The following is a 14124-nucleotide window of genomic DNA, read 5'->3' as shown; positions in this document are numbered from 1 at the left end:
GTGTTATCATATCCACTTTAATCTCAGTGCTTAATACCTTCTCTGTGTGCTCGTTCCCAGGCAGCCCTTGTCTCGGTTTGTCAGCATGCCAGGAGAGGTGTTTGCACTGAACCACTCACCCACTATGACCTCCAGCCCCAGCTCCAGAGCCCTGCTACATGCAGCCAGTTCTGCTTGTAAAGGATGGCCCACACTCCTCCTCCTCTGTCCAGGTACCTGGGGCCATTGGCTACAGGAACACATCCCAAGGGGTCCCCTCAGTCACCATGCCCTTGTGTTATCAACTACCTTGCCACCAAAGCCACATCATCGATGCCTTTTATTAGTGGCCATTTTAAATTATCTTCCAGATTGCTGATAAAAAGTATAGGATAAAGCAGGGCTGAGTCCCAAACCTGCTTGGAATTTGTTGTTTGGTGATGAGTCCTCATTGACAACAACATTTTGAGATCTGACAGTTATCCAGCTCTCAATCTGTCTCACATATCCTCTGGTTTGTACTATTCTGTTCTATTTTTTAAGCAGAGTGAAGTGGTTTTAGCTCAATCCCCTCGTAGAAAATCTAAGTATAGCGTATCTGCGTAGTTACCTTTATCAGACAACTTTGTAATCTTCTCAAAGAACTAAATCAGGTTTGTTAAGTGTCATTTTCTCTACAACAACATTGAATCACACTTTCAGAAGACAGGGCTGTTAAGAGGTTATTGAATATATACTATTATTATTACTCTTACTATTATCTTATACATAGTCATCTCCTATCCTCACCAAATTGGGAAGATTGATCCTATGTTAGTAATCTCTTAAATGGAGAACTTCCAGCAGGGCAACCTAGCAGGACCAAGTCCTTTGGCTTACTTGAAATGGGGGGGTGGCAGTGGTGGCGACTGCTGCAGGCAGCATTTGTGTGTGTATTGGAGAGTGTGGTCCAAAGCCACTGTTTGTTATGGAATATGGGACAGATTGTGGCTGCTGTTGCATGAGTGCATCCCTGCAGGTCATATCTTGGGCTTGGCCATGTACCACCAAACTATCCTTGCCTGAAACACTAGCTCCAAGACAGAGGGGTGGGAAAAGGCTCTGGTTCCAGTCTGCCAGCACTTGACTAAAGGGATACCATGACTCCATTGTGATAAAGGTCTGCAGAAGCAAAGAAGGGATGTTCTCAGGTGCTGAATGCTGTCTATGCTGTCTTTCCTGCAGAACCACCTGTTCTGGGGTGTGCTGTGCTCATGTGCTCAAGTGTGCTCAAGTCAGCCCAGCTTTATCTTGTTACAAAGCAAGGTGAAACTTTTGGGTCCATAGTCTCACTGATGGAGCAAGAGTGCCACAGATTTTGAATACTACTCTAAGCTGATCTGTTTGACAAATTTCTCTTGGTGGGTGTTGCAAAAGTTTGTCTCTCTTTCCTGGTTACAAGGGTGTGCTTCAGTCAGGCACTTGAAAATTGTGCAGCACCTGCATGGAGCTGGTCCACTTCTGTGTGGGATGTGATGGTGTTAGCAGCTGAAGAGCTGAGCTCCTGCTTTTCTTTATGTGCTCTCCTGACTCAGCTGATCCATGTTAGAAGCGCAGCTGCACTCAAGAGAAGAATGTTTTATAAAAAGAGTTCAAACTGACTCTTCTGCTGTGTTTTCAGCTGTCATCTCTGAAGTACATCCTTCCTTCCTGATGGCCATGTCAAATGATTTTGCAAAGACCTTTGCAAAGTCTTGTAAAGACACTGGGGAAAGGAAGCCCACATGCAAGGTGTTTGATAGCCACCTCTCATCACTTCCTCTGTCTCTGCATGATTATTAGCATTAAAACCTGTTGGAAGAATGGACAGAATTAATCAACTGGAAGAGAAACACCCCAACTCATGCCTTCCCAGTAAGTTGCTGGCCTTGGGGTCACAGGGCACTAGGAGGCCAGCTTCTGTTTTACTTGACCTTGAGTCTTTCCTAGGACAATGTGAACTCTCATGATTTATGTCCCAGTAACCAAGCTCGAAAACATACGCTGTATTTCTACTGCAATTTTCTTTCTCAGATGTACCAGCTGCTCTCTTTCACACTTTTGCTGCACATTTACAAGAGTGAGAAGGAATGCACACACATGCATGCACATACACACAGCTGCAGCCGTTAAGACCAGCCTGGCCTCAGCCCACAGAGTGCCTCCAAACCCAGGGATGTATTTGGTTAGCAGAAGAGAAAGAGAGAAAGAGAGAGAGAAAGAGAGAAAGAGAGAAAGAAAGAGAGAAAGAGAGAAAGAGAGAAAGAAAGAGAGAAAGAAAGAAAGAAAGAAGAAAGAAAGAAAGAAAGAAAGAAAGAAAGAAAGAAAGAAAGAAAGAAAGAAAGAAAGAAAGAAAGAAAGAAAGAAAGAAAGAAAGAAAGAAAGAAAGAAAGAAAGAAAGAAAGAAAGAAAGAAAGAAAGAAAGAAAGAAAGAAAGAAAGAAAGAAAGAAAGAAAGAAAGAAAGAAAGAAAGAAAGAAAGAAAGAAAGAAAGAAAGAAAGAAAGAAAGAAAGAAAGAAAGAAAGAAAGAAAGAAAAGAGTAAAAAAAAACTGTTGCTATAACTATGTCTGGATTCCCAAACACCTGCAGCAGAGTTTCTTGATATTTCTGCAGAATTTGCATCAGAAATACAGCTGTCATGATGCTCACACAAGACCTTAGCCTTCAGTTGATTGTGATTCTATTCTCATTTCATTTTCTCTTACTTAAAACAGAGCTAAAGGCTTATGTGCACCTAGAGTTGCAAAGGCTGAAGTCCATGATTTTAAAAAGTATCCAAGCCTACTAACACTGCCTTAAGATCATTTAATCCAAGGTTTGCAAAAGGGTGTATGTGCTCTTGCAGTTCAGTTTAATTTGAAAACATGAATAACATTCTTTAAGCATTCTAGCTGTTTTAGATTTTAAATAAGACTGAAAATGTGTGAAAGGCTAATGTGATGATGTTGTAGTTTTTGAAAGGTCAGACCTTTCTTGCTGTCTTAAAGAATGAGATAAATTTTAATTTGTGAGTGGTTTTATTCCCCTCTGCAATATTTTTTTCTAGATGAGTACATTAGTTTATCAGATGCTGGGGACTTAAGTAAGATAACCAGGGCCAAATTCCCACATGATGAAAACAACAAAACAGGCTTTTCTTTAGTAAGTATTCCTGAAGTGTTCAGAGTTTTCTCCTTCTACAGACATTCCTGGGGCATGATGGTACTCACCAATGTGGTTCCTCACTGAGAACTGCCCAGCTACATCACAGATGGCTTAGACAAGTAGCAATGGGAGTGAGAAATGCAAGTCAGGCATCTATCTCATTCATCTTTCTCAACTTAAAAAAAAAGAATGGGGACTACCACTCGGTGTTTCTGCATGGTTTTACTCTCGGGTTTTCATGAGGTAGCAAAAATCTTCAGATTCTTCAGAGGAAGCCAAGCAAGCAATTTCAAGTAGATTTGTTAAAAACAACAAAGAAGGAAAAAAAAACCAAACAGCAAAAGAAACAGCAACAGCAGAAATGTTTCTCTTATCTTAGAGATTCTGTAAAACCCCATTGCTTAACTAAATCTAGATTTGGGACCTACACCAACCTGACAGTTTCCTTTAATTAAAACCTCATCCGCAGTTCAACTTAGAAAAAGCACACAATGACAACAAAACCAAACTTCAGAAAACAAATGAGATGACATCTGTTCTTCAGACAAGGCTCCTTTGTCCCAAATTCTAGAGAGCTGGTTATTTAAGGAGAGACTTATGTGTACAAATAAGATTAAACAGAAGCAGCAACACACCCTGATGCAAGCATGAGGGTGTTGAAATTGCTCTGCTCTTCTCCCCAAAGACATTGCAGATCCCATTTCTTGAACACTGTTTATGTCGAAAGCGCTCAGCTCACATTCTGATTTCCTCTACAGCCAGTTCGCTGCTCTCTGCAGTCTCTAAAAGCATCATCAAGCATTTCCTCATTAGATAATATCATCACACACCCTAATGATTAGGCTCAATGAGTCACCTTCCTTTTTGGAGCACTGTATTCAATCCAAAATTGTGTATCCTCTCTCCCTTGAAGAGAACTCCCTCTACATACAGAAGTCCCAGGAGACCAGCCCAGCTGTAGCAACAAGTTTATCAGGCAGCCCATTGTGGCAGACACTAAAACCCCTTTGTGTGATGCTGAAGAAAATAAGATTGGTGTCGAAGTCAGGGGTCTTGTGGGCTGGGACCACTGTAGACACTTCAGAAAGTGGAAACCTTGCCTTGGAGAACTCAGTCATTTAAAAAGCAAGAAGCCAGTGAAGCAGCTAGCAAGAGCCTTTAGGGATCAAAAGGATGATAAGCAATTGGCCTAGCTGTGGGGGCTTGGGAAGAGGGAGTAAAATCACCAGGCCTATGGGGATGGGGAAAAAAAGAAGAAGAAACACTGAACAGAGACAATAAAAATTTTGCAGGAAACAAAGCAGAGGATACTAGAAGAGGAAAAGGGATGCATCCCTCCTGTTTGATTAAAATGGCCTTTTCCTGCCATCCTGCCTTCAGAACAGGTTTTATTATTTATATCTTTTGAGGTTTTTTTAATTTTTTTTAAATTTTTTGTATTATTATTCAGGTGGCATTAGCAGTAATTATTACAATAATGGCTTCTCCATTGCTATATGCATTATTTGCATTCCCATAAAGCCTACAAGCTGCAGGCAAGGGCCAGGGTGCAGGCCCTTTGCAGGGGCTGTGACAAGCAGAGGGGACCAGCAGGGCAGGGCAGCATGCTGCAGCCCCTGCAGCCTGTTGCTCACTCAACAGTGTTCATCAAAGGGCTTTCCTGTCCCTCCCCTCCAGCAGTAGTGCCTAGTGGACTCTTCAGGACTTTTACTGATTTAATTTATTTTTATTTATATAAACATTGCAAAAAAAAGCAGACACTTCCTCTAGGAGATGGCTGTTTGCATCCCCTCACTCACAGATGTTTACAGGGCTCCTCACTGCAACATCTGAATGCTTTGTGATTTTAACTGGGTTTCTCTTCATATTTACCCCTCCCATGCGGGAAGCTGAGTGCAGGCACACAGGGTTGACAATGAAGCAACCAAATCCAAAACTTTTATCTGAAAGAAACCTACCCAGGTGCCATTTAACTTTAGCTGTATCTTGGCCCAAAGTTTTTTGACAGTGTCTGACTCACAAGGCTCCCAGTTTTCTGCTTCTGGACCTGCAGCAAACACAGTACCTTGCTCATGGTATTGTTGAATGGCACAGCCTACACCTCCAGCATCCAGCAACTAAACAGAAAAAAGCTTTAGTTTCCAGTGGGACACTTTCTAGAAGGTGTTTTCTGAGCACATGTAAGACTCACACCAAACAAGCTGCTCCACTTATAGGGACAAGGTTTGCATGTTCCCTCTCACTCATTCAACCCACTTATAGGATGTGCCCACACACAGGAGCAGATCCCCACTGCCAAGCTGTAAGGTTGTCTGGGCTTGAGTCCTTGGCTCTTCTGGTGAAATGGTGACTCACTTCAGCTTCATGGTTAAGGAACTCATGTGCAGCACCTTCCAGTATCAAATATGGTATATTTCTTCTATGCATCCTTCTAGAAGGATGGAGAATCATTTACTTCTGTTGACAGAAAAACACATGGTCACTCCTGCTTTCTCCTTCTGGCTCAGCCACTGATGGTTTATTCTTTGGATAATGTCTGTTTGGATGCCATTTCTGAGACTCCCACATATTTCCTAGAGAGCCCTAGTCCTACTCTTTCTGAGGTCCCCCCCTTCATTTCCTACAGCTGGTCCCCAGAAACCCTCCACCAGCACAGGGGGTTTTACAGCAGAAGATGGAGACGTAGGACCAGCAACCTTGTATCACAAGTGCCTATTCACAAACGGCCCCCCCTTTCCAGCAGCTGGGGTGCTGCTGGGCATGGAGTGGTCAGGAAGGCCCCAACCTGGAAAGCTGATCACCAGATACAAAGAGGAGATTCACTCTTGCTAACAGGTGTTCAAAGTGAGCTTTGAATGAAGTTTTACTATAACTGTTTGCTGCAAGGTCTTGTTGAGGACAGAAGCTTGCTTGGAGTTTGCTTGTACCCTTCCTCTGGCTTTCCACCTCTGGAGAAAGGGGTACCCCTCAAGCTTCCTTCTTCATGCTGCTGAGGACTTGTGGTTCTTTGGACTCAGGATATTTCTCCCTGAGAAGGAGTCTTCTCTTCCATTTCCCCCTTTCCCAAGCATTACTTAGGCTCCATTGCCCTCATCATCAAAGAAGGACCTCTTAAATAATGTCCCAGTAAGTCTTGCTCAACAGAGGAGATCTGGTGCTCCACAAAGCAGGACACAGCTACTCTGTTTTCTGTCTGTTCTGCGTAGATAATTTCTTGCTCCCAGTCATCCACCTCCTACTAAGTCTTTTCTCTGGAGGAGGTACTCTTGTCTCCCTGTCATCGTTTCATAGACACACGCTCAGTGATTTCCCAATGGCAGTATGTGGCAACAATGAATCCCCAGTGCACGGAAATGCACATGAAATTGTATTAGTCACATGCAATTAGGCAACGCAGAGTCACCATGCAATCAAGGGAAGCCTAGATGTGAATTATTGAGGTGCAGAGGTTTTTGATGAACCCTATTGTCACCCCAAAAAGCTAATATATGAGAAATGAAGCATTTTTTCCTGAAAGGGAAAGATTTTTCAATTTGAATTGCATTTCATAGGAAATTGTCCCTTTGTCATTTCTGAAATGAAAAATTCATTTCATTCAAAATCAATTTTGATTTCACAATTTAGGGTAATGAGATTTTTTTTTCTTTTTTTTTACATTGATGAACACAAAACACTTCAAAGTTATCAAAATGAAGCAGCGTTGATTGCCCCTGTTGAGCTTTTTTTCACACTTTGTAAAAATGCTCATCATCACCTATGTTTGTATTCAAGGAAAAATGTTTAAACATTAAAAACATTTGCAGTACAGAACAATCACGAGTTGTTCGGCTCTAACGCAACAGCAATTTCACCACCCCTTTGTTACATGGTTGTGATATGCAGTTTTGTCTCCTTGATGTCTTCAGGAGGATTATTGCTTTCCTTAGCAAAGGTCCCTGGCTATATTTGCACTTACAAGCTGCAGATCCACTCCAGACATTTTGGAGCACGTGTTAGACTGGGCAGCTCTGCTGAGATGGAGGAAATGGATGTGGTTTGGTTTGTCCGAGTTGGATGGGGCCTCAGTGATGCTCAAATGGTACTGACTTAGGAAAGGGAGACCTTTGCATGTTTTGCAGTCTCCAAGTGAGATTTCCAACTTCGGTTTGAACCTGCAATCAGTGTCCTACCCATCATTATAATTCCATTATAATAACTGGAGACACATTCAGTAGCTCAGCATGTTTCCCATAAGTGGAATGTTTGCACAAGCCATAGGCACTGCTGGTCAGGATGCTTCCTGAGGTAGGAGACCTTTCCCATGAGGTGCTGGGAAGGCAGCCACACATTGCAGAGGAGCATCCTAAAACCTCCTGCATGGCACCCCACTGACCTCCATCAAGTCCTTTCTTTGGAAAAATGAGAGCCAAGGAGCACTCAGACGATGGGTTATCCCACTGACCAGTGTCACCTCTGTGCAAGGCACCAACACTGAGAGTAACTCTCATCCTGGGAACAGATGCCAAGGATTCTGGATCCTGACCTTTGACTTTTTTAAACCATCAGTTTTCTTCCTTCATTGTACAGAACAATTTATAACCTACCAAGACTTGCTATGTTATGTGGTTACCAAAAGAGTCTATTCAAAAAAGTCCTGCATGACACAGATGAAAACACAGCTGCAGTGTGTAACAAATCAAGGTAATGCCAAGTGAAGTGGAGAGCTGAAAGAGTGGGATCTCTTTAAGACAAGTCTCATGTCCCCAGGCTTCACAGGAGGGGAGGACAATCAGAAAAGGAGGCTGGAGTGTCATAACAGCCATTGAGAATATGGCAATAAACAATTTGTTTTGAATTATCTCTTGTTCAATGTCTTATGGCAGGAACAACACAGACCACGAGACAGGAAATGCAGAGTGAAAGCCCACTAACCACAAGCTTTCCCCAGGAAGAATAAATAAACTAAAAAAGAGAAACCAAAACAAAAAAACCAACATCAGCAAACTCCAAAGTGTTTCATACATGTTCTTGTTTGAAATATTCTCTTTTCAAATTCAAGAGGCAGGGCTGCTCACATGCGTGGCTGGCAGCAGCTCTCCTCCACTCGGGCAAGTTATATCTGTTATCTGATTCCCATCTTCCATCACACCCAGCTCTGCCTGGCTATGCCATGACTGGGCAGGGGAGAAATAATTTGTGTCTTACTGAAACCACATGCCACAGCAGTGCATCAATGTTGGATCACTACTGCATTTCCAGAAGGTAAATTTAGCAAAGATATATGGGGCACTCAGTCATATGAAGGGTTCTCTCTGACTGTAAACATTACCAGGAGTTACCAGGAGTACCACATTTTGGACAGACCAATCCTTGTACTTCAGCTGAGGCAGCAGAGGTCTCCAAATGGGACCCAGCCATCACAGGCATGAAGAACATCGACCAAGATAGTTTGGCTGGCTCTCATGCCCCAGTTCCACTGCTCCTCAGAGGCTGAAGGGAAGTCATGGCCTGTCCTTGATATGGCTGAAAAGCACAACATTTTTTTGTTGTGTTCCCCAAAGACCTGCACCCTTGCTCAGACAGTCCCCCATGCCACTACCAAGCCCACAGATTGTACCTAAAGTTACTTCAAGCAACAAAGTCTAACAAAGATGTCCTGATAATGAGGAAATGAACTTCCTCTGTTTTGCTTTTCTGTTTGTTTGGTTGTTTTTTTCTTTTATCCAGTCATGCATCTATCTTTCTTGTCCTGCCACCAGAGAAATGTGTTTACTTGATCTGTGGTTGCCTCCCACCACCCTCTGAAACAGCCGAAGAGGACCATGCATTGATGACATGGAGGAAGCATCAGGAATTCAAGCACAGCCACAGAGTGGTCTCACAGGCTGGCTCCTCAGTGGTCCTCAAGAGCTCTTAAGGTAGATGTAGGCTTGTGAACCTGCCCTGTTCCCATGTTTGTAAGAGTCCTTGTTTGTCTGTCCTTCAGTGGTTTGCAGTGTGCAGCATGAGTACTAAGGGGAAGAGCCATTAGCACTTTCAAGTGATTTGAACTTTGCTTGTAAAAACAAAACAATACCAAACCAAAAAGGCAGCTTGCTGTTGTGTAGGCTCTGCGTAGGAGCATCCCACTTCACTCTAGGGCTGTTTATTATTTAAATAGGAAAGCATTCCTCAAGAGTAAAGAGAAACACTTTTTCTCACTCTCACTAACTTGAAGAGCTCATGGAAATCTTTCTACCAGTAAAAAAGACTTTGGGTTGCACCTAATGCTGCCTGCAATGTGCCATCTCTTATTCTCTCACATGCACACGGCAGGTACAGACCCGTTATGTATCCTCAATGAACTAATCTGTCCTGATCCAGGATATTCAAGCCAGTTTAACTCTTTTCTACCCTACCTCCCACCTGCCTGTTTATACCACAGGAACTGAGCACTTCTGAGATCTGTCAGCTCTGTGCAGGCAGATGCAGCTGAACTTCTGGAGCTTTTCTACTTCTCTCCTTTTTCAAGTGGAGGAGACTTGACTTAGGAAAAGCTTGCACAGGGAGGATTTGCATGGGAAGGTTTAAATCTCAAGGGTTTTTCTTTCCTTATGAGCTTTTGCTTCACTCTAAATATGACAAGGAAGCTCTGTAAATCACCATACTAGGGATAAAAGCAGTCTCTTGAAAAACTTGTTTTTTCCATTGACCTTTTTCACTGAGCTTGACTTGGATGCATTATTTAGCTAAATATTTATATAGTAAACATTCAGTGTATGGATTGTTGTTAGGACTGCAAGCCCTGCGGGACAGAGGCTGGTTCCCTATTGTGCACCTTGCACTGCCACGGTCAACACAAGGCACAGCTATAGCAACAGCATTCCTATGGTTTTTGAGGGCACAGACTGTGACAGATTTTCTCAGGCACAATGGTTATGCTATCATTGGTTGCTCCCGGAAAGAAGTTTCCAAATTCACTTTTTTTCTGCAAGTCTGAGGAGAATGGAGGGGGTGTTGAATTCTATCACGACAATATTAGAAGCAAGATGAGTCAAATGTGCAGCAGGGGTGTCCATCAAAGAGCAGAGATAAAAGTACTGAATTTCAGCAGCAAATTGTGCCTGGCTGACACATTGAAATAATGCTACTTGAAGGGAATGAGGGGAAGTGTCACTACACCCTGAGTGCTAGAGGTGCCTCAGTGAGTGCCAGATGAGTGAAGTTGCCTTTGCTGCCATGCTGCAGAGTCTGTCTGAAGCTGGGTGAGTCACTGATGTGTGGCTCATTGCAGGAGAGAGAGTGCCTGATGGCTGTGGAAAACAGTACAGGTCAGGTGCTCAAAAAAATTTCAGGATCTGAGAGTCTTCTCTCCTGTGACATACAGATAATATTTCCTTTATGTGGTAAGGTCTTTGAAGAATGAAGTGGTTTGTACTCAAGGCTGCAGCCTCAAGTTCTGAGCTCTAGGAAGATTTTTCACTCTTATTCTGGCACAGCAATAATTGGGAAGGTCAAAACTTGCTCTGCTGTTTATAAGCAGGGGACAGTTTGTGGACATTGCATCCCAAGTGCAAACTCCTCTTGCTTGAGCAGAGCAGCAGCTAAAAGCACACATGGGTCTGGATGATGCACAGAGGAACACGACCTGACACAATCACATAATCCTACCTCTGCATTAGCTCCAGGGGGAGGGAGCTCTGTTGTGATCCACTTTATTCAGGCAGGATCACCAGCTTTTGGTGGGGAAGTGTTTGGGTTCCTCTGTTGCAGAATGAGCAACACCATCTGGGAAGACCTGCCAGTGGCAGGTGCTTGGTGTCTGCAGGTTGTGCTATGTGGCCAAGGACTTGCCAGTCAGACCAGGAGGAAGTTGCCTATGCTGTGAAATTAATTTTTTTAACCAAGAAACAAAGTTTCCATTCCTGTAACCCCAGACTTATGAGCCAGCACTTCAAACGTCAATTATTTGCAACCAAAAGCAAGAATAGCAATCTTTTAGGATGAGGGAAACCAAAGGGGAGACATTGCCCACTACATTCCTAAGTAAAATGTATTCCCTTTCTCTGCTTTCCAGGCACATCAGAATTTTTCTTTATTTTGGTACAGTCTTCTGTGTGTAGACACTCCAGGCAAATACAAATTCATGTTCAGTTTCAAGGTCAATGCAAAGGAAACATATTTTCCAGTCAGAGAAACTAGGCACAGATAGCTGCAATAATTAGGCTATGTGCTTAATTCCCTGTACTGTCTATATCACAGTCCTACCTAAAAGCAGCATGTGTGCACTCCCTCCTAGGAGATGCAGGAATTCACGTAGGGGTACAAATCCCATTTGTGCAATAAGCTTATAATTTATGCACTCTTTGGTAACATGTGCTCAGCTCTAGACTGTAAATGAAAATTGCTTTGAGTCAGAAGAAAAATCCATGGAGCCCACAACCTCAGTGTCTAACAGTGCTGGTGAGGGCTGGCTGAAGTCACAGAAGCCAACGTGGCCTTCTATGAGTGACAAAGTGATCACTAACTGCCTAATGTCTTTTCCAGCCTCCATGGGTCGTTTGGCTGCCACAGTGACGTTGTGAGGTGGTGACAAAGGATGCAGGAAGTTCTTGTGAGGAGGATGCTGTGATGAGGAAGCAAACAAGATGAGCTGTTAATGAAAGAAAAAATACAGCAATCCCTCAGAATATATGGGGAGTTTTCTGGTGAGTAATACCAGCATTTTAGGAGCAGAAAAATGAGTCATTCCTATTCCACATAAACTCTTATCCTGTCATGATTTACAAACCAGCACAGTCCTATAGAGTCCCTTACTAAGGGATGGGGTAAATGACACTTCTCCTGGAGGGAATACAAAGTTTCTGAACTGGCCCAAAACACCTGTGTCCTGAGACCTCCTGAGGAGGGTTGTGATGATGGGAAAATTCATCAGGGCCCTAAATGAGAATGCAAACCACCTGGGGAGTACGCCCAGTGTGAGGAACAGCTATCCTGTCCTCTCCCACCCAGCTGGCATCAATCTGCATGCAAATACATAAGCAGCCAAAAACTATATAAGGGATTATGTTGTAGTCACCTGTTCCTCGAGCCATCAGTTGTGTGGTTGCTGTGGGTGGCTGGGAAAAGTGCCTGCCCCATCATGTTTGGAGTGATGCAGTCGGATAAAGTAAGTTGGGCGGTGAAAGTCTTTGTTATGATGAGCTGGCCAGTGGCTTTTGTGCAGGCCCCTTTGCTTGAGGACTGTGAGGAATATCTGTAAACACATTTCATGCAAACATCATTAACCTTGGCAGCTGCAGTAAAAAAGCTGCAGCTTAAATGAGCGTCTGGTTCCTCAGTCTTTCCTGTGCTATGATCTCATGTTACAATGTGAGCAAACTTCCTATCTGTGAAGAAAGGAAGTGTAAAGCCCCTGGGGAGCTGAGGTGGATTTTCCCTCTTTCCCATCAGGTACTACTTTTAGGGTAGGGCTGAGGTACATCCAGGAGCCTGGGTCAGGGTTAACCAGGGGCTCCTACTGCTGAGGTGCTCGCCCTCCATGCTCCTTGCTGTATTGCCCTTCTGCCAGCAGCATGTGCCATGGGCTCTCTCAGGTCCTGCTGCCCCAGTGTGGTTGTATGCATGGGAAGAGGGGAGTGTGTCCCAACCCTGGGTCCACAAGACTGGAGGTCCAGAAGCAGCTCAGGTGCTGGTGTCAGGAAACTATTCTATCAAGTTTCCTTGTCTTTTATTTTTTTCACTTGCATGATGTGGGACTTTCACTGTGCTCACGGGAACACCTATAGCATTCTTGTCATTCAGAGAACAGGAGAGGATCTTATGTACTTCTATCCAGAAGAGATCCTTGAGGGGGGCCATGGCTTGCCCAGGTGACTATAGCAAATGGGTGAGTTTCACACTGCCCCAGTGCCAGCCTTCTACAGAAAGAGCAGCAGCAACTTATGTAGATACCTTCGGTATCTGGGTGCTAATTTTGACAGTGTACCTGTGTTTGGATTTGTGCATATTGTGATTTTATTTTTTTTTAATTGAGATATAGTGGATTAGTCCTGGCTTGTGCAATTTTTGTACCATGGTCTTGTTTTGTTATACTGGGCTCAGCAATGGTGTCAGGAGACACAGTCCTTAAATACTCTTATTATTTATCCTCCTTGTACAAGCTGCACCAAATAAGTACCAGGCATTTCCAGAAATTGCTATTGATTGGGCAACAGTGTTTACAAAGCTAATCAATACATTCCCCTCACCATATATTTATTTGTGATACAACTGCTCTCTTTGTGTGCCTCGTGTGCTTTCCAGAGCTTGTAATTTGTCCAGTGTAAATAGCTGATTTCATTCTTTTCCTGGGGAAAAAATAGCCCTGCTATTATAACACCATGCCTCTTCTGGTGAGGGAGGTGTATGTGTCTTCCTGTCTTTAGGGTGGGTAATCTCACCCTTCACAGGAAGAAGATGAAGGGATGGGAAAGAGCTTTGTTGTTTCCTGAACACAAGAGTTAGTAAAGTCTCCTGTGGATTTTTGTCCTTTGGCTTTTTCATCCCATTTCTGTTTCTACCATAATAACCCCAGCTCTTTTCACACTGCTCTTCCTGTGACTCTACAACACAGAAGACAGCATAAAGCTGTAGCAGGGACAGAGCTACACAAGAGCAGTTGGTTTCTAAGGGTTGGAGACCACTTGCCTTTCCACAGTAGGGTGCTTGTCTGGGTCTCTATCTCCACTCCTCCATGGGTTTTCCCAAACCCTCTGAGTGCTCCTTGTTACCAAAATTCCTACCATTTTTTTCAAATGTGACCAAATTGAGTCAAAGGGTTCAAAAGTTTTTTGACAAGGATGGATGGAGGATTATCTGAGTATCAGTTAAAAATAATCATTTGCATGGATGGCTGAACTGCCTAAACATTTAGAGTTCTACCTAGATTTCCAATTGGGAAGAATTTGGATACTTTAATTTTCTGGCTTCAAATAACTTATGCTATCCCTGCAGTCCTGGTTTGCCTATGGTGAGAATGTGAA

The sequence above is a fragment of the Heliangelus exortis genome, chromosome 9, assembly GCF_036169615.1.
Source record: "Heliangelus exortis chromosome 9, bHelExo1.hap1, whole genome shotgun sequence".
In the NCBI taxonomy this organism is placed as follows: Eukaryota; Metazoa; Chordata; class Aves; order Apodiformes; family Trochilidae; genus Heliangelus; species Heliangelus exortis.
Note: the sequence above shows the minus strand (reverse complement) of the source record.